The sequence below is a fragment of the Trachemys scripta genome, chromosome 5, assembly GCF_013100865.1.
Source record: "Trachemys scripta elegans isolate TJP31775 chromosome 5, CAS_Tse_1.0, whole genome shotgun sequence".
Classification (NCBI taxonomy): Eukaryota; Metazoa; Chordata; order Testudines; family Emydidae; genus Trachemys; species Trachemys scripta.
In genome coordinates, this window is record NC_048302.1 from 124414864 (window position 1) to 124439606 (window position 24743).

A 24743-nucleotide genomic window follows, 5' to 3' on the forward strand; every position below is an offset into this window, starting at 1 on the left:
TAGTCACATTATAAGCCAAAGTACAACATACTGCATTCAATGTAGGAGGAGGGATAGAAAAATTTGGTCAAGGAAATCAAGACTTAGGCCTGATCTACGCTACAGAATTATCTCGACGTAAGGCACCTTACATTGACCTAATTCTGTAAGTGTCTACACTACAATGTTACTCCCGCCGATGTAAATCACCGACCACACCAACTTAACTCCACCTCCACAAGAGGTATAGTGCTTAGGTTGGTGTAGTTAGGTCGATGCAGTGTCAGTGTGGACATTGCATTGAGTGTTCCAACTGTCAGCCCCTGGGCTGCCACCTGGCGGGGCTGGCAGCTGCAGTTCCGTTGTCCGGCTCTGGCTGTCAACCCCACCTGGTGGGGCTCCAGATGCAGGATTTGTTGTGTCTAAGTCATCCAAGACAGATGACTATCCAGCCTCCTTTTGAAAACCTCCAGTGAAGAAGCTTCCACATGTAGTATAGATGTGCCTTAACCTCTTGTCTAATTAAAAAGTACTATGGGATCTTTAATGTTCAGTCAATAGTAATGCATATTTATATTGTCATAGTGCAAAGGCCGTAATTGGGAGTGGTGCCTTTGACAAGAGGATCTAAGGATTGTCAATTTACATTTTATGGTAAGGTAAATTAATAAACTTTGAAGTGACCCTTTTAAAAATTCATTTATCTCTGTTCAGCAGAGATGGAGACCGAGTATTCAGATTGAGTGTGTGAGAACACCTATAGAAAAGAACAATGGTACAGATCAAAAGTTGCTCACCATACTTAATCAAAACAAATGGAAATCACTAGGTCTTTTGACATACCAGCCTCAGAGACCGAAAGGCGGTGGAAACTCCCAGAGGTTATTAGGAGGCACTAATCATGTGGCTTTTCTCGTAAACAGGAAAAGATCCTGCATGTAAATTTTAATCAAACCTCATCCTGATTTGTTAATGGATTATATCACATAAGGCATGCATGGGTGGCCAGGAATTGTATGTCTGAACATGTGAGCTGTCCCAGTCACAGGGACTTGAAAATTGGGTATAGGACACAGCAAGAGAGTTGCTCTCTGGACACTAAGTGATGCTGACAGGCTGACAAAAGAGTAGTCCAAGGGGATTGCTTGCAAGGGATGTTATCTAGTCACATTTCTTTTTTGTCTCTGCAACTCAGTTAAGAAGAATGCTTTATCTAGTTTAGCTTATGAGAAGTAGAAGTCTAGATTTATTAAGCAAACTGTTTCTTTTCTTGTCATTCCATTTTCTCTTTGTTTTTAGTAAATCTGTTTTTGTTAAGATTATGGCTGTATGAGTAATTTTGTATAGACCTCCCTGAGGGGAGGAGAGCCCCATAACCTCTAAGGAAAGGTGGTGAAGTATAAAGAGTTTCTAGAAGTTACACCTCTCCTTCTCCCCACAAGACTGCAGCCAGTGGACACAAGGGGAGAAGTCAAAAGATTAAAGAGGAAATGAGAACAGGTGGTTAATTAGTCACTGGTCCCATTGTGCTGGGTGATCTGCAAACACAGAAAGTAGAGTGGTCTCGGTCTTGCAGGGTTTACAGTCTAAGTAGGTAGAACCCTAGAGTTTATTGTATGTGGAATGTGTCATTTTTTCCTCTAATTTTACATATTGTCTTCATATTAAACGGTAAAAAACCCCAAACCTTTTACATAATTTATAATCATTTAACTGCAAGTACGTGCTCTAAGAACTGATTTTTCATAATGACTGATGTTGGTTCTTTGAGAGTTGCTTTGGCTTTGAGATGAGTTATGTTTTTACTAGCTTTGGTTCTCAAAGCCATAGGTATCATCAGTGTTAATTAATTGTAACTTTTAAGATAGAGATAAGTATTTTTAGGTGCTGAAAGCATCGGTTACCAAATGAAATCAGTCTCTTTGTCCTCTCAATCTACAACAAATTTCTCCAGTGGGATCTCTTTGTTTGCCTTATAAATTGGTGGTGATTCTGCTACTTTGTTCTGTAATTTAGAATAAATTTGCTACATTTGCTAAATTTATTTTTATAAACATTGAAATTTAATATCTTAAAGTGCTCAACACAAATTTTGTGGCATTGAGTGTGTGGTATACAATATTTGAAAGATACTTTAGATCACAATAGCAAATTAATATTTACTCAGTTTAAGGTGGCAAGAAAACATATTAACCAGATCTCCAACTTGGATTTGTCTTTCCTTTTTTTATTAAAGTCATTTTATTATTTTGGGCAGTATTTTGTTCAGATCTGTAATCTTTCTAATATTATATATCCTTCATTAGGCTTAGTTTTTCTACTTGCACTTTCTAAGTACAGCACCTCTGAACCTGAATCTGTATTTATTAGTATAATGTCACTGTGTATCTTGCCTGAATAAGAATTGAGATTGGGCCCTGAACTAGCTTGATGTAACTTTTTACCCAGCATTACCTGTAATATTTGTGTGATCGTTTTAAATCACATTTGAAGACTTTCTTCTTTAATACTTAGTTTTAGAATTAATTTGGTTTGTTTTATTGCTCTATTGTGCTAATTATGTCAGTTTGATATTTTTGATTAGTACTACATTATATAAACCAGCATATATAGCAATCAATTTAAATGATAGACTTCACAGTAGATATTCTCATGTTTTACTTTTGGGGGTTTTAATTTGGTGTTTTCTTGTGTGTGGTGTGTTTTTTTTTTTTTTTTTTTACACATTTGGAGTTTCATGTTACTCTTTTCTCTTCCAGCATTCTTGATCTGCTTCATACAAACCACCTAAAATTACCACACAACTATTCTCTCAAAATCACCCCTTTCGTCCTTGGGGTGCTTTTTTGGCCTTTGGTGAGTACCAAACAATACTTTACCCTGAGATCCACTTAGTTACTTTTTAGTGCACCTGACCTTCCATTACACTATCCTCCTCCCTTATTTTTATTTTCCCATTCTCTTTGTTTAATCATATTTTCTTCCTTTGTACCAAACTTTTCTTTTCTAAAGCTATTCTTGAAATTTTTCCAGTTGAACTAAGATTTTTATGGATGAAACATAATCTTTCAACTCATTTCTTCTAATATTTGTTTTAACAATGTTGTTTAGTTTTGAATTTTATATTTTGTTGTGGGAGCCTATATGCTGAAACAGAACTAGCCTTATTCCTGAGGCTTAAAAGATCGGCTTTACACAAAGGCTAATGATGTAAATACGTTAAAATCATTTCTGTATAATCATACTATTAATTAACAGATAAAACTCCTTTTGCAGGGATACAGCCAGATAGCTTGTCATTTCTGAAGTGAAATGGCAGGATGAGTATAATGACCCCTTGAGAAGAGTTACAAATTATTTTGTATGGTATGTATATATACAATACAGTATATACTGTAATGTATTTAGCAACTGCTGAATATAAAATATTCCGAATTAAAAAAAACACTGCTTGGACAGACTGGAGTACAGGTGTCCATTATTTTATTTATTTTTGAAAAATACTCTCACATAAGTGTAATTACTGGGGCTCATGGATTAAGAGCTAAGGTTGTATTTCCTGCTTCCCACTCCCCTGCCCTCTGCACAAAGAAGTGCAGACGTATTTAGTTGGTTTAAATGAAATCCTTTAATGTGTGAAGAGACAAAATTAAATATGACTGTCAGATGATTCCTTTTTGGGAAATGTACAGTGGAGGTAATGTAAAAAGGATAAATCTTCTCCGTGCTAGAAAATTAAATATTAAACATGTAACTTTAAAATGTAAGTTTTCATTCTGGTTTAAAAACTTCTCATGCCATGTAAAGGCAGTGCTGTTTGACCGTTAGTAATGAAGCTGATTGGCTGGTCTTCATCTAATAGTGATCTTAATTATTTAATAATCTTTTGCAACCATCATGCCAAATGCATGTGTAACCCATGCTCACATACACAACTGAAAGACCACAATAAATCCATTATATAAATTTCCTTAGTAAAACTGCTTTAGTGTAACCATAGGAAATTGTCTAGGTGTGTGTATTTGTATGCTAGCTAAAGTAGAGTGATTGGTTTTTAGAGCCCTTTGCAAAACCTGTTTGCTTCCACAATCACATGTCTCTGAAGAGGCTAACTGTAAACCCCCAGTGCCTACAAGGTTGGAGCTCCAGAGGGGATGTGCTTAAGCTGCTGGGGGGGACACAGCACTGGACCTGGGTGCCTAGGGCAGCTGGGCCACAGGATTCAGTTTCCATGATGGAAAACAGACAGAGCCTGTGCCCAGGAAGTGTGCTAGAGAGACCAAGGAAAGAGACAGTGCTACAGCCTACTCAGATGATGTAAAGCTTAAGAACACATGGGACAATGTGGTGGGACCCAAACCACAGTTGCCTGGTTAGTGTCCAGCTGCGGGAGCTCTAGTAAGGCTGTGACACCTTCTATTATCAAATTGCTGTTCCGTAGGTTCTTACAGACTACCCGTTAATCACCCATTAATCTTCTCTTTAAGCTACATAGGTGGACCCCCTTGAGTCTCACTATAAGGCACGTTTTTTCCAACCTTCTATTCATTCTTGTGGCTCATGTCTGAATCTTCTCCAAGGTATCCACATCCTTTTTGAATTGTGAAAACCAGAACTGGACACAGTATCCTAGTAGTGGTTGCACCAGTGCTACATACAGAGATAATATAACCTTTTCACTCTGGCATGATATTCTCCTGTTTATGCATTTGAAGATATATTCGCCCTTTTGGTCAGAGTATTGCACTGGGAGCTTGTGTTCAGCTGATTATCCACTATGACTCCCAAATCTTTTCAATGTCCCTATTTCTCTGATTAGTCCCCTCCATCTTGTAAGTATGGCCTACATTCTTTGTTTTAGAAGTACGGCCTTACGTTTGGACATATTGAAAAGTATGCTGTTTCCTTACGCCAGCTTACCAAGCAATCCAGATTGCTTGTAGTATTGGCCTGTCATCCTTTACTATTTACCAGTCCCCCAATCTTGGTGTCATCTGCAAACTTTAGCAATAATTTGTTTTCTTTCAGGTTATTGATAAAAATGTTAAATAGTGTAGGTCCAAGAACTGATTTCTGTGGGACCCCACTAGAAACACACCCATGTGGTGGTGGTTCACCTTTACAACTACATTTTATGACTATCAATCTGTCTGTAATGTTCATAGGACTCATCCAATCCAGTATTTGCTAGTATTTTTGCACATTTTTGGAGTAGAAGTTTCTTTGCTGTGCCTAAGACTACTGCTGTCAGAGTGGTTCTGAACTACCAGTATAGTTGACCGTTTGAAACTATGATGATGGGCAACCTAGAAATAACTGAGACAGTTTCCAGTAGCCTAATTATGGCAGTTCCTGCTAGCATTACCTAGCTAGATTCTATTCTCAGCTACATCTATGTAACTGTCACCTACTGGCTTCAGATATGTAATTAAGGACAGAATATGGCCAACTGTCATTTAAGAACTGCTGACATTTCACAGATGTTTATAGAAAACTTTTGATTAGAGCAGAGATCCTGAAACTGATTATTAAAGCATTTGCTGGTTGTCTGCAAAGAACTAGATGGTAACATGTTGTTGGCTTACCTTTATTTTGAATACAGAGAAGGAAGATAGATGGGAGGAAGAGGAGAAAGGGACAAAACTAGACAGTGTGATTAACTATTTGAAAAACATCAAAACACTTATCTCACTAAAAGCAGCAATGTATACACACAGTTTCCTAATATAATTTTTCCAAGTAAACAATTGCTATCTGTCATAGGGATGTCATGCATTGTGAAAGAGGGCAAGTATTTCATTTGTTTTTCTTTGAGTGATGCACAAGATGAGGTTCTTTTGAATAGCAGTGTCTATTGGGGCTATGACTGTGCCCTGGCTACACTCTTGTTTCCCATAGACAAGTATATGAGGAATGGGGAGGCTGCAACCCACACTCATTTCCTTTTTACCACCCCTGTCTGCAAAATGGAACTCTGTAGCGTTCACATCCTTTGCTCTGAATGAGTTGGGGCAGTGGCTCTCAAACTTTCCAGATTACTGTACCCCTTTCAGGAGTCTGATTTGTGTACCCAGTGTTTCACCTCACTTAAACTACTTGCTTACAAAATGAGACCTAAAAATACAGAAGTGTCACAGCACACTGTTACTGAAAAATTGCTTACTTTCAGCCTAGCCACAACTACATGGGGGGTTAGGTTGACCTAACTATGATGCTCAGGGCATGAAATTTTTCACAGCCTTGAGCAATGTAGCTAGGTCAATCTAATTTGTAAATGTAGACCAGGCCTTAGCTGATGCAGTTCTATAGTTAGGATTAGTTATTGTTAATAGCTTAATCTTAGTAAGGTAAATTTTCATTGCCTGTTGGCATATAAAACAACCCCAAACTTCTAAACTTAGAGTAGTCATAGGTTTTCCTTATTCCTATATGTGCCCCCTGTACAAGGGCTGCTCCTCTACAAGAACTTAAAAATGGCCTACACTAAATAGCTGAGGTTTGAGATTTGTCCCTCTTCCAACACAATGATGCCAGTGAGTGATAGCCATACCCTATGCCTAGGAGAGGGCCATGCCCCAGAGCAGTATTTGATTTGCAAGTGCAAGTGCTTCTCCAGAAGAGCGCAAAAAGAAAGGTAGAAAAACTTGAAACTGTTTCTCCTAAAGAGGTCCATGCATGCCTAATCAGACCCTTACAGATCCTCTGAGAAGCTCCAGGTACTGGACCCATCCCACACATTGAGTGCCTTGGTGAGCTGAGATACCACCCAAACTCTGGGGTAACTTCTAACAAGCCCAGTCATCAGCCATCTTGCTGACCTCTTTAAAAAGGGGCTGCAAGGAACACTGCTCCAGGGACCAGGACAGGCACTGTTCCCTCTCTCGTCACAAGGGACAGAAAGATTCCCCGAGGCTCATGCTTCGAAAAGCCTGAAAGTAGAATCCTGCCCTGGTACACCTGCACCAAAAACCAAACTATCACTGACAGTCTCTTCTTACACCAAGGACCGCTCCTCTTCTGGTGCCAACAGCTAAGCACTGTTGCTATTGTCACCATCCCTGTGGTACTGGGAGCTCTGATATTGAGTACCTCCTTGCCAAGAACTAGCACTTTAGAACCGAAAAGCTCATCTGTACTGATTTGAGATCTTGCCCTAGGTAATTTGAGGGCTCTGTACATTGGCATCTCTGCATTTCAGGATGTCCAGACACCTTTCAGTGGGGCCAATACCAGAGCAGCTACAGGAGGTCATTACCAAATCACCCCTGGTACTGGTGCCATGACAAAGTGTACCTGACAGAACTGCCTGTCTGCTGGAAGAGGTGCTTTCATTTTCTTCCTTCTCTTTCAGAAGGACAGAGCAGAACTTCCTCCCTGGAACGTACCCATTCACCCCCATGGATGGAACAGTGGGAGTCTGGCAGAGTTGAGGGGGGAATCCTTGAGGGATAAATTGGGAGTCAGAGGGAACCTGCCCCCTCCTGCTGCCTACCTATATGTCCTCTGCCTCACTACCTCTATCAACCATAGCTTTACTATTCCACACAAGTGGTGACTATTTATGGCCCTGTGAGTGTTTACCAAAATGTTGGCAGTGATGGGTGCCCACATGAGGAGGCCAGGGATCCAGGTGCATCTCGGTGTTGATGACAGGGTGGTATGGATAAAATCCTGACAGCAAATGTCTAACTCCCCTCAAAAGACACAAAAGCATCTTTGCCACACTGGGTCTCAGAGTCAGCAAAGAAAAATTTACATCGACTCAAACTCAGAGTATACAGTTAATTGGAACTACCCTGTTTCCCCGAAAATAAGACAGTGTCTTATATTAATTTTTGCTCCCAAAGATGCGCTAGGTCTTATTTTCAGGGGATGTCTTATTTTTCAGAAATGAAAAATGCCTTATTATCGGTGGATGCCTTATTATCGGGGAGGTCTTATTATCGGGGGGATGCCTTATATTACAGCGAGAGGCAAAACTGTAAGTAGGCCTTATTTTCGGAGGATGTCTTATTTTCGGGGAAACAGGGTATATTAGATTACAAGTCAGCGAAAGCATACCTACCTCAACAGAGGTTCCTGACTATGATGGGCTTCATTAGGCTATTCCAGGCTCATCCCACCACATTAGTAAGGACTTACCTCCGAGTCATGATGCATATAGTGACATGCACTTATGTCATGCAACATGTCAGACTTCACCTTTGACCTTTGCAAGAACAGCTGAAATCATTGTATTTGACCAACAGGTACAGCATGGACCCCTTAATCACAATTCCTCAAGAAGTCCTATTCCTCATTTAATTGGCATGCAGCGAAGTGCCCTTCTCAGTATCACTATTGACAAGATGTCTCAGTTCTCAGGTTTTTGACAGGCGCCTCCTGGTGGCTGGCCCTGCAAAACCCATAGGGTGCCTCCATCTGCATAAACAGGAGTCTCAGTTATACTAAATTATTGGAAGGGGAGGGGCTTCTGGCATCCTGTCACCAAGTCCTTTCAGTATAGTCTCAGATTCCCTAATCACGGAAGATATTGAGGATAGTGGTACTGACCACGTAACAGCTTGCATTGGAGTTTGTTGAACCAACCCTACCCAGCCAGTGTACCAGACGCTGCTGTCTCATTGTAGGATCAGTGTGTGACTTTTTTGAGGGCAGTTTCTCTGAAGCTTTCCAGAAGTTCCTCTTGGAAATCACAGAGCTGCTATATTCTCTTTCTCTCAGAACTGCCCAGCAACTGTCTGGAACTTCCTGTCTTGCTCCACCCCTGGCATGATTGACAGAGCTGGAGGGGCAGAGCCAGCCCTGTCCACAGCAGCTCTTTAACTCTTTTGTCACCGCCGTGGGGTTTATACAACCCATCATGCACCCTCCCCATCAGGATCGGGGTAACAGAGTCATGCAGGGGTGTGTCCCCTCTTGCAGGAGAAGAAAATTCTGTATACTGATGGGTTTGGCTGGGTAATACACCTGGAACTTGTAGGGTTGTAGTGACAGACACCAATGAATTATTTGAAGGTTGTCTCCTTCATTGCTTTCAACCATTGGAGTGTTGCATGGTCAGTAATTAAAAGGGATTTCTCAATAAGTAGTAGTGGAAGGAGTCCATTGCCCGTCTCACAGCTAGAACTTGTTTTTCTATGACTGTGTATGTTTTCTGTCTGGAAAAATAGCTTCCTACTGATATATAGTATTGGATAGTCCTCCCTATTGAACTTTTGAGAGACTGTGTCATCCCCGAGGCTGAAACCTGAACTGTTGTATTACTGTGTCCCCTTTAGCTCTCTAGCCTAGGTTGTCTTTTAGAATGCTTTGCTAGTGAACAGCAAATCCCTCCAGTCTCTGTTCACTCTCAGCCACCAGCTGAATACATGAATGATATGCCCAGCCATTCATGAATAGACACAGGTGGATGCACACATGTCCCTCGGTCCCAAGCTTGCATCCCAGAAATGTGCATCTTGCACCATCCAGCACACTGCTGCACAGAGCAAGTTCATTAATTAGTCTGTCATTTTATCAAAGAAAATTGTTACAGCCTTGATTAACGTGAGTAGAGATTCCCCAGATGCTTCAACCAAAAACAAACTGGTTTAGATAAAACATTAAAACAAGTTTTTTAAGTAGAGAAAGAATCACTTAGTAATTTTAAGTAATATAAGCCTAAAAGTCAAAATTGGTTACAAAAGAAAATAAAAGGATAAAACTGCAATCTAATTCCTAAACTTTGCCAAGTTGAATATGATTTGAAAGCAAAAAGGTGTGTCTCACCCAAAAACTTTCAGCAGTCCACGCTAATGGGAAAGTATTCCAGTTAGGAACATCCACCCCAGTTCAATGATGGTTCTTTGTTGTTCAAATGATCTTGCTCCCATGAGTAGAGATGGGAAGGAGAGGTCATGGGGAAGCCATTGTCTCTTATTTTATACCCTCCTCCTCCTCTTTGAGGATTACCCCCTGCTGGGGTGCAGACAAATCAGTCTGTGGTGTACGTGAGATTCAAAGTGTCTTCCAGGTGAATTGTACATTTCTTGTTCACACCTTCTGCGTACATGATGTTTGAGATGTTCTGAGGATGAAATGCAAATTTTTTTGTTTACAGTTCTCCCTGATGGCAAATGGTTGCTTCAGTAGATAAGTTTTCTAAAACCTGTGGTCAGTCCTTTGTTGACAGTGAGGTGCGATGCTGTGGGCATTCCCCAGAATTACAACATGTTTCAGTAACAAACATATAGCAAAATCTTATAACTTCATATACAATGTTGATACACATCTTTAAATAAGACCATGATGTTCAGCAGATTATGACTTTTGATACTTCACAAGGCATACTTTGTGCAAAATAGATCATTAACCATATACAAGTTGTGAATATGAGGGTACAGGGTATTACATGGGGTACAGTGTGTCACAGAAAGCACTTCCCCCAAGTCAGTATCTGAGGCACCAGTTTGTAACAGGAACTACTTTAAAAATCTATATTAAAAAGGATCAGTTCTCTGCATGGGCACTCTGAGTGTCTTAAAGGCCCTGTCACATGTTTCCTTCCACTGAATTTTCCTGGGGTGTCCATCTTTTATGAACTCCGTCAAGAGGGATCCAATGGTGGCAAATCCTGGTACAAAACATCAGTAGAACTTGGCTAATCCCAGGAATCGTCACATTTGTTTTTTTGTCAAAGGAGTAGGGCAGGTCATCAAAGTGTGGACCTTGTCCACCAGGGTCCCAGCTGGCTGCCTCCTACTACTTACGTAGTTTCACAGTTTCTATTTTGCATTTGATGAGATTGGCTGTTCGGCATTCACGAAGGATTGAAGTACTGCCACCAAGTGTTCCTCCCAACTTTGGCTATAGATGACAATGTCATCCAGATAGGCTGTGGCATATTGCCCATTGGGTTGCAAGTTTTTATCCTTCCAGAGCTTGATGGTTGCAGTTGCTCCGTGCAGCCTGAGCAGCATGGTATGGAACTGGTACAATCTGAATGGTATAGAAAAAAACTGTTTTTTCTCTGGAGTCTGGCATCAGGAGGATCTGCCAGTACCCTGTGGTAAGACTGCGGGCAGATATGTACTCAGCCACCCCTACCTGCTCCATCAACTCATCCACCCTGGGCAGCGGGTAGGCATCCAATTTAGATACCACATTGACTTTGCAGAAATTGATACAGAAGTGCACCATCCTGTCTGGTTTAGGGACGAGGATAGTGGGGGTCCTCCACTCATTGTAGGACACCTTTATGTCTCCCAGAGCTAACATTGCTTGAAGTTCCTGATGGACAACATCCCACATTTTCCGGGTAAGAGGTGATGGTTTTCCCTCCCCTTTTGTCCTAGTTCTGTTCCAATGTGATGGGGGATCAAGTGGGACTTTTTCTGGACCAGACAAGAGTGTTGTAGGGAACAATTCCACAAGTTGTACTTGTGCCCTTTGATCAGGTTGTAAAGTTTTCTCATCTTTAAAGACTTGCAGGATTTTCCTATCAGGGCCAGGGGTTGTAATTTTTTTTTTCTAGGGGCCCATGCTGAGCTGGTGTGTCTCCACTAACAGTGCCAGGTTCTGTTTGGTCAGGTCATCTGGTTTTTAATTTATTGCTGCAGGATGCTGTCTGTAGGGCATCTGTAGCTATATAATTTTCCATGAGGTGGACCCATTCCGCTAACATCTCTGGGCAATGTTTTAACACCTAGGCCTTTCCCCTAACAGTAGGATGTGCGTGAACTATTCCACAAACACATGTGTCATGCTGTCTGGAGTGGCTCATGACCATGAGTGCCTACCCCAGAGCAGACATCCCAAATTGGTGGTGTGTTCTATAATTGAATTTCACTAAGCCATACCAAATGTGAACTCCTGGATCATAAGTCTCTTACCAGGTAGCCACAGACAGTCCCCTTAGACTCTCTAGTCCAGGGGTGGCCAACCTGAGCCTGAGAAGGAGCAAGAATTTACCAATGTACATTGCCAAAGAGCCACAGTAATACATCAGCAGCCCCCCATCAGCTCCCACTCCCCCCACTCCCAGTGCCTCCCGCCCACTGGCAGCCCTGCCGATCAGCACCTCACCCTCCCTCACCGCACCTCCTGATCAGCTGTTTTGTGGCATGCAGGAGGCTCTGGAGGAAAGGGGGAGGGGAGGAGCAGGGCATGGCAGGCTCAGGGGAGGGGGCAGGAAGGGGTGGAGTGGGGGCAGAACCTGCAGCAGAGCCAGGGGTTGAGTAGTGAGCACCCCCCAGCACATTGGAAAGTTGGTGCCTGTAGCTCCAGTCTCGGAGTTGGTGCCTATACAAGCAGCTGCATATTAACTTCTGAAGAGCTGCATGTGGCTCCAGAGCCACAGGTTGGCCACCCCTGCTCTAGTCTATCTTGTTACCCAGACAAATTGGACTTAGTGATAAATGGTCATTTATACCAAAAATCAACAAATATCCCAGGTTACTCCGAGTCACAAGAAACCAGTCACTCACCCAGGTTGAGTTGCATTCTAGATCTCACACCAAAGACAACACTGGTAACCAATTCTGTAGTAAACTAACTATAGATTTATTAGCTAAGAAAAGTAAATGTTATTGAGAGGTTAAAGCAGGTAAAATATATGTACAGGTGAGTCACAGTCTATAATTCCAGATGGTGGCAGAGATGTAATAAATTGCCAGTTTCCCCAAACTCTCCTCACTATTCCCAGATTGTCTTCGGAGATCTTTGCTTTGGATTCAGTACCCTTCCCACTAAGAGTACAAACAGTCCAGAAATGCAGGATCTTTCCCTCAACCCATATTTATAGCTTCTTCTCACAGAAAACAGACTGGCACAGTCACCACCCATGGGGCTCTTTCTTTGATTGTTGGGGAGAGAGGAGCGCATTTAGAGTCTTTGATATCTGATCATCTCACACAATAACCATTTACCTTCAAATGTGCATGAATTAGTACTTTCTTGCTGAAGTTCTTCATTTGATTCTTCTTTCTATCAGCCACTTGGACAGTAGCTTGTCCAAGTCCATCTTGCTTAGGCCACCCATGAGTGTAACTTAAAAAAACCCTTCCCTTTATCTCAGGGGTGACACCTCCTGCTGTCTGGGTGCTGCAAAACCCACGGGGTGCCTCAGTCTGTATAAACAAGAATCTCAGTGATACTAAACTGAGCAGAAAAGTCTTAACTGTGTTTCAATATAATCTGGATTCCCTGTCTCTGGGATGGGTTGAGGATAGCAGTACTGACCACTTAACAGCTTGCACTGGGGCTTGACAAACCTACTAGCCAGTATACTGGAGTCTGCTGTCTCCCTGTCGGATCAGTGGGACTTTGAGGGTAGTTTCCCTGAAGTGTTCCTGGAGTCTCTCTCGGGAGCTGTAGAACTGCAGTCCACTTTCTCCCAGATCTGCCCAGCAACTGTCTGGAACTTCCTGCTTTTACACCCTTACTCCACCCCTGATGACAGGTCCAGAAGAGCAGGGCCAGCCCACAACAATTCTTTAACTCCTGTGCAACTGATGGAAGGTTTATACATCACACAAGGACTCTAGTGATGGACACTTCTATGCAATGCTAGGGAGTGCATTTTGACTACTTGGGAATTCAAGGAAAATGGTTCCCTCTGGAGGCTATACTATTCATAAATGTGCTGGAACTCAGAGTTGTTTGGCTTGCGTGCGGGACTTTTCTGCCCATCATTCAGGCTCTGACAAAAGTGCTTGCAGACAGCGCCCCAGTGATGCACTGTTGAACAGGTGAGGGGGATCCAAATTCTCTCCATTCTGCCAGGAAGCCATACATCTTTGTGGTTGGTGTATATGTTACCAATATAATCCAGTCACAGTGAAGATGATTCAGCACTGCAACACTGGCTCTGCAGCCTCTGAATCCAAGATTTGTGGTGATAGGGGACAGGCAGAGGGTGCTACTGGAAGTCCTTAGTTAGAATCTGCACAGCGGCAGCCTTGGAGTGATGGTGATTCATAGTAGGCTGGAGCAGAGGCCATGTTTGTATCCTTTGTAGGTGTCAGAGCAGTCCTATGTAAGGACAGCACTGCTTTCGTCCGATGGGGAATGGGGTGGAGAAAGGTCCCCAAAATAAAGCTTGCTTCACCCAAACCTGTCTGAGTGCTGCACATGAATGGTCATCCCGCTTTTTCTGTGGTCTAAATATAAAGAAGATCCAAATAAATTTTGCAACTTGGCATGTTTCCTTGAAAGAAGTGATGGACCTGAGTGTAGAACGGCTATATTTGGTAGAGTATTGGCATGGTACGGTGTAGACATTGCTGCACTCTGTGAGGCAAGGTTTAGTCACAGCTAAAAGAAGTGGGTGCTGGTTACACCTTCTACTGAACTGGCAAATCTGAGGATGAACACTGATGCTCTGATGAGGGGTTTTCCATCCGCTCTTCAATTGCCTTCAAACTTGAGTCACTTATGACAGGCTTATGCTTCTCCACACTGGCCTTGTTAAAGGTTCTTTTGCTTCTGTCATCAGCGCATGTGCAGAATGATCCATCCAGATGAAGGTAAGGATGACTTCCATCAAACCCTTTGATAGCATTATCAGATCAGTCTTATGTAATGATAAGCTGATCACTTTAGGTGATTTCAAAGCCAGGATTGGTTGTGACTGTGCATCGTGGGGCAATGTGATAAGTTATCACAAAGTTGGTAATGCAAATTCAAACGGCTTGCTACTACTTTCCAAATGCACTGTGTACAGCCTAGTTATCACCAACACATGTTTCAACAGTCCAGCTGATATAAGACAACCTATATATACCTTTGTTAAAAACACTGGCAGATGATTGATAGTGGATGGCAAAGAAATCTCAGGGATGTCAGGCTCATTTTCATCATGAGAGGCCTGACTGCTTGTCAGACCAAAGCTCTGTGAAAAGTCAAATGTCCGTCTGTATTGCTCTCAAGCAACATAGACAGCAGCTTAAGCCGGTGAAGAAAATCAATATTTCAAGCATGAAAACTGTGACAAACAGTCTGAATTACAACAAAACTCATGGAAGAATTCCCCCCCTCGCTCCTCACCTTCCCCCCCCCCCGCCCCCCCCAAGTTACAGAAGCCTCATTGGATGTTGAGACAGCTTGGAAGCATTTTTCGGACATGACATATAATATGGCTACTAAAGTTCTTGGCTTTAAGAGGAAACATCAGGACTGGTTTGATGAGAATGTTCCCAAAATATGTCAGCTGCAGAACTCACTGTGTGCTATCCATCGAGCCTACAGAGCGGACAAGGCTTCAGCAGCTAGGAGGGCTGCATATCATCAAGCAAAACAGATGGCTCAGACCAGACTTTGGTAAATGAAAACCCAGTGGAAGGAAAGAAAAGCAGGGGAGTTAATATTGGCAGCAGACCACAAAGCAGCAAAAGATTTTTTGCTGGCCTCTGTGCTGCGTATGGCCCCAGATGCAGCAGTATAACCCCTAATGCACACTCAGCTCTGACAAAAAAAGAAATAGTTGACTGATGGGTGGAACCTTTCAGTTCGCTTTCTAATCACCCTTCTGAGGAAGCAATTAAAGGTCTTCCGCAACACCCATTTTAAAAAAAGAACTTTTCATTAGCCCTCACCTTTATATGAGACTGTAACAGCAATCAAGCAGATGTCATAAGAGACAGCACTTGGACCAGATGGCATTCCAACAGAGGTTTCTACCACACTGCAGGGCACCTTACATGGCTCTTCCTCATTATCTGGGAGCAAGAGTTATTGCCATGGGATTTCAAGAATGCCAACATTGTACACCTTTATAAACATAAGGATGATAGGGGAAACTGTGATAATCACTGTGGCATTTCCCTACTCTCTGTGACTGGGAAAATCCTTGCATGGGCCATATTGAATAGACTTTCCACTTATCTTGTGGAAACCATTCTCCTTGAATCTCAATGTGGATTTTGGTCTGCATGGGGCACTATAGATGTTATCTTCACAGCATGTCAGCTTCAGGAAAAGTACTAGGAGCAAAGGTGTGGTCTTTATATGGTGTTCATTGACTTAGCTAAAGCTTTTGGTTCTGTAAATCAGACTCTGGAAACTTTTGTTCATCTTTGGATGCCCTGCAAAGGTTTTCTGTCATTTGTTTCTTCCATGATGGGATGATGACCAGATTGGTGAAAAACGGCGAGATGTGTCTCCTTTCTCGTCACCATGGCACCAAACAAAGTTGCACGCTGGCTTCTATACTCTTTTTTTCCATCTTTTTTTCAGCTATATTTCTGGATGCATTTCATGACATTGACCTAGGGGTATATATCCAGTGGCGTACAGATGAGAAGTTGTTCAATCTGCAATACTTATGTGCTCACATGAATGTGGCAGATTTACTTTATTGAGGAGCTTTTATTTGTTGATGACTGTCCACTGGTTGCTCACTCAATTGATGACATTTAATTTATTGTGACTTGTGTAGTCAATCATTTTGGTTTCACAGTTAGCCTAAAAAAAACTGAAGTACTGTATCAACCTGTACCGGGAGATGCAGAAGTCTGCCCAATTATTAAGATCAACAACGCTCCTCATATCCATGGAGAAGTTTTGCTACCTAGGGAGTATGCTGTCACAGAATGCCATAACTGATGGTGAGATTACTCATCACATAGCTAAGGCCTCCTCTTCATTTGAAGTTCCGTTATACATCCTGTGGAATGATAGGGAATCAAAATAAGCACTATGCTAAATGTCTGTTGGGCGGTCATGCTTACAGTGCTTCTATGTGGTTGTGAGACATGGACAACGTATCTCTGCCACATTAGGAAATCTGATCAGTTCTGTATGCACTGTCTTCAATGTGTTTGCAGGCTCAAGTGATGGAACAAGATTACCAATATGAAAATCCTTAATGGTTGTCAGTTGTCTGGCATTCAAATCATGTTTGTAAAAGCTCAGTAGCATTGGTGTGGGCGTCTTATACATATGGCCGACTTGAGGCTTCCCAAGGTCACATTATGGTCAGCTAAAGCCAGGCACCCATTCTCATGGTGGCCAGTACAAACATTAAAGACATGCTGAAGTCAAACTTGAAAGCATGTCAGGTTGACCCTAGCAACTGGGAAGCAATAGCCCATGGCAAAGCACGGTGGTAGCAGATTTGTCTTGTCGCCTTTAACTGCTTTGAGGCAAGGCACATTAACAACTTATGTGAAAAACCTGAACACCACCAAACAAGGATACAACAGCCTGCAATCTTGTAACCATGTTTGCGGTTTTCAAATTGGTCTGATCTTGCACATATGTCACATACATTGACATCAACATGAGCCATCGTTGTCATCATCTGTTGTCAGGTCACACTACTGGTCCTTTACCTTCTCGGGCTACAGAATACCTTCATGAACCGACTCATCAGATACTTATCTAAGAATCCTGAATAGTCCCTGAAGACCAGTCCTCCACAGCATCTTTTTCAGATGTAGGTTTCCACAAGTGGACCTGTTTCTGACATGTTACTACAAAAAATGCCAGAGGTTTTGCTCCGAAAGAAACTAAACATTCATCATTCCATGGACTCCCAGTCTGATGTGTGCCTTTCCACCTATATTCAGGGTGGTGAGGAAACTGAGACAAGATGCCATCTGCATCATCATGATAGTCCCAGCATGGGCGAGACCATTCTGGTGTTTGGATTTACTGAATCTGTTGGTAAGGAGGCCAAACACCTTTCCCATTTGCCAGAAGCTGGGAGCGGGTGACAAGGGATGAATCACTTGATGATTACCTGTTCTGTTCATTCCCTCTGAAGCACTTGGCATTGGCCACTGTTGGAAGACAGGATACTGGGCTGGATGGATCATTGGTCTGACCCAGTATGGGCATTTTTATGTTCCCATCCTGCTTGACTTGGTCTCACAGACCAGTGGCTGAATCCTGCACTTGACACCCTGGATGTTGACTGGATGACAGGCACATGAAGGAGTTGTTCTGCTGTAGTTCAAGACATCTTGCTACAAAAGTAAACATTTGACCAGACTGATATACAAGGTCAAATATCTTTCCAAATAATATTATTTGTTCCAGCTTTTCTGAGAGGCTCTGGAGGCTGTGTAGGTGGTTGGGTTGGATGGTTGGGGTGGCCTCTTCTATCCTTGGGGTCTGTGGGTTTATGGATCCCGCTCTGTGGTTCATCCCACTCTTTCATGGCAAAGGAAAATGGGATTGCCTGCATTGCCTCAACATGCTCATAACACTTGCAGCTCTGCATTAAACTAATGATTGTAATCAAATTTCATGTTCCAGGGCTTCAGCTGGCCACCTGCAGGGGTTGGAAAAGATTTTTTTCCCCACTCGATACACAATGGCTAGATGTTTTCTGGAGTGCCTTTTTTATCTTGCCTACATGGGGCCTATACACACCAAGACTGCAATCTGTGTGGACAGCTCATCTTGAAGAATTTCAGTTACCGTAGGGAAAAATTGTTCGATCATGAATGGGAGGGCAGGTGGTCTGCACAATTGCTAACAGGAGAGGAGGAATCCCTGAGACAATCTCTTCGTTAAGATGTGGTCTTCCACTGATTATAGTGTTGTGTTAGCATTATTATAGTTACAGTTGAGCAGGCAATTCCTTTATAAGCTGCTAGTTATAGGTGTTTATAACTTGCTTTAATTGTCCTTTGACTGCAGCTTCTCATGCTTATTCTCCGTCAAAAAGATGAAGTTTCTTTTTGTTTGGTAAAATTCCATTGAGCTATTTTCTCAGTGAGCTCTTTGTGGGAAAATAATGTTCTTCTTCGAATGATTGCAAGTGTCCATTCCACTGTAGATGCATGCATGCCTCGTGCACAGCTGTTGCAGAACTTTTTCCCTCAGTGGTCCCCATTGGGATGGCTTGAACACCCTCTATCACAGTGCACCCTTACAAGCCAGTATAACAGGATGGAGCTGCACCCAACCCCTCTCAGTTCCTTTTTGCTGCCAGTGATGGTTGGAGCACTTCCACTTATTGTGTCACAAAGGTATCTCCCTCATCCTTTGTATATAGTCTGTTTCTTGTTTAGTACTTAGTCAGATTTAGTATATCATTATTGTTAAGTTTTTAGCTGTTACGTCCATTTTGGACCAAATTAGATTAGAGCACTGGTACATTTGAGCTCACCCGGGGTTCAAGTCCAGCAGGTCATGTGCTAGACTGATGCCAGTCTGTGATCCACACACCAGCTGCCTAAAATATTTGAGGGAGTCCCACATCAGTGATAAGTGTCATGTTAGTAGAGGATTTAAGCCGTGCTCCAAAAAAGGTACAGCAGCAAGGGTTATCCATTGGACCTGTCGGGTTCAGAGCACACACTGAATGGGGCACCATCAGTGCAGAGTGTGCCTCCTGAGATGTCTTCGGCTCCATGTTCGATGTCTCTGGTACCAAAGAAGAGACACTGATCTCCCAAAGACATGGTACCTCACCCAGCAAGACATTCGGTACTGAGGCCAGCTAAAAGCAAGGCCTCTGCAAGGGACTCGGAGGGAAAGCAAAGAGGGTTCATTGACTCTGGAATGTCTGCCAAGCATGTGGAGGCCAACACTGAAGTTTCTATTCACCAAACTCAGGATCCAGTTCTAGTACTGATGACTCCGCAAGCTTACGGTGCTACTAGAGATCTACTCAATCTTTTGGTACAAGTGTCACTGGCAGTGCAGGAAGGGTTTCAGTCAGTACTGGCAATTGTAGTCCTTACACCAGCCCCACAGGAACATGCAGTACTACTGATGCCACTTCTGGTGTGTAGGAGGCTGGTACTTTTCAGGGGCAAGCCACCATTAACAATCCCAGTACTGCCATCTCTGGGTTTGCCTTATCTGTGTCCTGTCCCCATGGGTTCTGTTCCACTGTTGTCACAGGACTCAGCCATCTTCATCAGATTCTGAGGTTGGGTCTTTTGTGTCCTCCATCTGAGCCATGTCAATAGCTCCAGCTGTGGGCACATTGTAATGGGCAATAGCCTGCACAACCATGGGGCTCCCTACCACCATATCAGTGGCTGTTCTGGATGCCGCAAGGTGTCCCTCCCCCCCACTACTAGGACCTCTCCACATCCGAGTTGGCTTCTTTGAGGGTGCACCAGGATCAGTGGTACCACACATAACCTTCCTTGATGCATGGTACTGGGACCAAGCAACTGGAAATTGCTCAAACATCTCCTTCTCCACAAGAGACAGATCAACCATTGCCTCAGCATACTGGTGTGTCTTCATCTTTAGCACCAGATGAGGCTGGAGAGATGGTTAGCGATTTTACACTGCCAGAGGATTACAAGGCTCACCAAGAATTCCTTAAAAGTGCAGCCTGGGTTGTAGACATTCAAATGGAGGAGGTCCGTGAGAAATCCCACAAGCTAGTGGACATCTTAACATCTGCTGCACCTCCAGAGTAGCACTTCCAATTAATGAAGCAATTGGAGGACTGGTTAAAACACTTCGGCAGACGCCTTCTTTCCTCCCACCTACAGCAAAATGGGCAGAGAGGAGATAGTGTCCCTTCTAAGGGCTTTGAACACCTCTACCCTCACCTAGCCCCTGTGCTCTTTGGTGATGACAATAGCTAGTGAGCAGGAGAGGCAGGGGCACAAAGCATCAGTTCTGAAGAATAAGGGAATCAAAAAGGCTGTACTTGTTTGGTTATAAGCTTTGTTTGGCAGAAGGCCTACCGCTTAGGATTGCTAACCAACAAGTCCTCCTAAGTTTGTACAACTTCACTCTGTTGGAAAACATCTTAAAGTTTAAGGACAGGCTACTGGTGGACTCCAGGCAGGAGTTACCCTCCTCTACCATGAGAGTGAAGCTGCTGGCAAGGACAGCTGTTCATGACAGTTTGGATGCGGCGGACTCAGCAGCTCGTTGCAGGGTGCTCAAGTCTCCTGTCCCTCCCCTCCCCGATGAGCATCACTGAGGGAAAAAGTTCTTTGACTGTGCACGAGGCATGCACCCACCTACAGCAGAATGGACATGTGCAACACATCTCAAAGAAAAACAGTTACGGAAAGGTAGGTAACTGGTCGGTTTGTTTGTTTCCCAGCAAAGGGATATTCTGATACTCTTTTTGTATTTAGATTATTTTTAAATAATCTATTTTTCAAAATATCACTTGCTACGTACAGACTTCGTGCAGTGTGAGTTTCAGATTAACAGAGTGATAGGCACTTGCCCACATTGCAGTCAACTAAATATATGTGGTATGTTTATTTGAATATGCAATCAATCGTTTTCTTTTACACACCAAGGAAATTAAGTTTAAAAAGTAACTTAAGTTAAAATACATTATATTTGTGGTCTTAAATCCATGAAGATACTAAATGCACAGAAGTTACATATGCTGCCACATTACCTACTATATATATATTTTCTGAGCATCAACACCAAAATATTACATATATACATGGAGCCCACTTTCCAGTTGTATAGGAGTCATCAATTAAAATTTCTTTAAATGAATGTATGTTTAGAATCTTAACTATACCTTATGCAATGAATATATATAAAATATGCTGTACATATTTTAATAGGTACCAAATCTATTCTATATACTACGTATATTTTAAAACTCTTTTCTGATGTTTTTATAACAAGGGAAATTTTGCATGAAAATGTCTTCACCCTTTAAGGGTTCATCTGCTCCTAATTCTTATGCTAAACTTGCTGCCAAAATGTTCGGTGTGTAACTTCACAATTAGATGCTCCAGAGGTTATTTTGAAGTCACAAACTGCATTATAATTTCAGGTTTGGAATAAACAGGAATGATGATCTTGGAATCAACAGAGGGCTTTTTTCCATGCAAGTATTATTTTTTGAAAGGGAAAGCTGTCCTCTCATTCGCCTGAAATTATAAATATGCAGGATCTTTTCTAATAGACTTTTTCAGATTTTCAGTGAGGTATCAGTGTCTCTTTAACGTGCTGTAACTATATTTTCATTGTTAACCCTTATTTTCAGTAATAAACATTATTTCTAACCTCTTCCAAATGTGGAATTTACCTTTAATATTTCTTTACCAAGTTTATCATGTTTAATGTTAATAACGTTTATCTGAACGTTTTACTTAGAGCATGATTAAAGTCCCTTTCCCCTATAAGCTGAAAAGGGATTACCTCAGGTCAACTCAAGGACATGTGAGTCCAAATAAAGGCTTCCTGAGACCTTAAAAACCCCTCCTCTGGTGAGAGCGGAGGAAGAGAGACAAGTTGCTGCAGGGCTAGTGGCAGCAGAGAGAAAGGCTTCTCCGGGGGGGGGGGGGGGAATGCTACCTGACTGCCTGTTCAGGGGAAGGACTGCCACCCTGGGGCTAATAACATAGCTACCATTGACGCCCTCCCTCCCCCAGGGGGTAAGAATAGGTATTCCTCTTCGATTTGTGTTGGGAATTAGTTTCTTTTGTTTGGCGGAGGAGTACTCCTTGGGCCTGCCGTGAGGCCTACCTGGATAATATTGACAAATAAACCCCAAGTGGGAAAATGAACACTTTCTGGAGCGGGGCTGATTTACTCCAGACACCCCACCGCCAGAGGGGGAAGCACTGAGCCCGAGATGGAGGAGACTCTCCCTAGATTAATCACATGGTTTGCCTCTGATATTGTACGGGATCTCTGCTTCCCCTGAAATTATAGTGTATATTGATGCTTTTCCTACTTTGCACTGTTTTACAGAACTCTCTCTAATGCAGTTTACGGTATTATTGAAATAGGCCAGTAGACCCCAAACCAGGGCCGGCACTTCCATTTAGGTGACCTAGGCGGTCGCCTAGGGCATCAGGATTTGGGGGGCGGCATTTTGCCCTCCTCGGCGGCAATTCTGCGGTGGGGGGTCCTTCCGTGTTCCGGGTCTTCAGCGGCAATTCTGCGGCAGGTCCTTCACTCGCTCCGGGACTCGCTGCCGAAGTGCCCCGAAGACTGGGAGCGCGGAAGGACCCCCCTGACGCAGAATTGCCGCCGAAGACCGGGAGCGCGGAAGGACCCCCTGCCTAGGGCGGCAAAAACCTGGCGCCGCTCCTGCCCCAAACTGTGGGGCGTGCCCCACAATGTTTGAGGGGGCAGCAAGGCCCAAGCCAGACTCCACAGGGGGGTGGGGAGAGAGCGCCAGCCCCACTCTGCCCCAGCTCCTCTTTGCCTTCAGCCCAAGCTCCTCTGCTGAGCCATCTGGGCAGTAAAGGGGTGGGGAGAGAGGGACAGATTTCTTTACTGGTAAGGTGGGAGGGCGACAGGAAAAGTTTGGGCACCACTGAAAGAAGGCCCTTGCTCATCTCAAACTCATAATTGTGCCTTCGTTTTAAATTTTTACTTTTTTATTATCCAATAGAAATGGAGAAACTTTTCCCCCATTTAATTCTTCATTCATTGTTTTGGCTTTTTATTCTGTTATGATGTATTGCATAATACATTTACACATTTCCCTAACTGTTGGCCAGATGTATTCATAAATTAAAGTCTTAGTTTGAGTTTGCATACTTTAGCACTAAAAAGACTAAAAATTGTTCTTGAAAGCATTTCTTTAAGCTAAAATCTTAATTTATCAAAGTAAACTCATTAACAGAATAGTTTGAGAAACAGTTGCTCGCAGAAAGGAAATATGAGGCTGGATAGTGCTAATTCAGCACGGATATCGAAACAGCCTAACACTTTTTGCCTTTTGGTTGGTGACTGGTTACTGGGCAGTGTTTTGAGGGGCAGATGACTATGCTGGAACAATGGTATATGTGCTCGTACAAAACAAATGGTGTAATAACGTTAGATTCAAATAATGTTCCTGCATTTAAATAATATAAATTAGAGGACAAAATTTTCAAAAGTGCCTAAGTCTAATTGACTGTGTATGAGACTGACGCCTGGGTGCCTAAGTAGCTTTTGAAAATGGTACTTAGGCTTTTTTAGGTGTTTTAAAAAACGTTACCCAGAGTTTTAAAATTTATATTAAGAGTTTACAGTTTTTTAACTTTTAGACTTATCTATCGTTTAATTGTAATACATTTTATTTCTTTCTAGTTGTTCCTGATGATGCAGCCTGTTGTTTCTAGGTCGTTGTAATTGATTTTCTGTTCAACACTCTATTAAACTATTTAAATGGCACACTTGATTTTCCAAGAACTGTTATGTGGCGTATTCATTCACAGTAGATATTCATTAATTCTAGTTTGATAAGTTGATTATATTGGCATAAATTATTTTCACTCTTTTTAATTATAGTACTTTTTTCTGTTTTCTGTTTATAATATCATATGCTGCAAATTTTTATATAGTGATAAAGATTTTTCCTTGCAAGTGTAACTTGCGTAAGTTCAACAAAGAAAAACTAACTTCCTTTGTCCACCTCACACACCTTTATTTTGCTCTCTCATTTTCTTTCATTTCATTAGAAAGTGATATTGCACAAAATAATCCTCCCCTTCGGGGAGTTGTGGTTAAAACTGATCTTCTAGTTTCAGTTAGTTTCAATTAGAGCTTTAACATAGAAATCTGATATGCATATTTTTAAACCAGCATGTATCCAAGTCATCCTGTTTTTCCAAGTTTGTGGATTTTGATCTGATAATCAGCAAGTTGCAAGTCTCATACTGTCTCAGAACACTTTAAATTTCAGTGTTCCCCAGGACTGAACTTACATATTCTTGTGTTACAGTGCAGTTCTGTCTGTCTATAAATCTAAGTTTCAGAGTAACAGCCGTGTTAGTCTGTATCCGCAAAAAGAAGAACAGGAGTACTTGTGGCACCTTAGAGACTAACAAATTTATTAGAGCATAAGCTTTCGTGGACTACAGCCCACTTCTTCGGATGCATAT

General features: G+C 42.4%; 1 protein-coding gene across 1 annotated transcript in view; it reads left to right on the top strand.

Annotated features, from left to right (window-relative positions):
- CTBP1 (C-terminal binding protein 1) overlaps window positions 1–24743 on the top strand; it is a 408882-nt gene that overhangs the window by 56482 nt on the left and 327657 nt on the right. Inside the window, exon 3 of the mRNA XM_034770880.1 lies at window positions 2739–2835. The gene's annotated coding sequence lies outside the window, so the exon portion shown is untranslated. The remainder of the gene's footprint in view (window positions 1–2738; window positions 2836–24743) is intronic.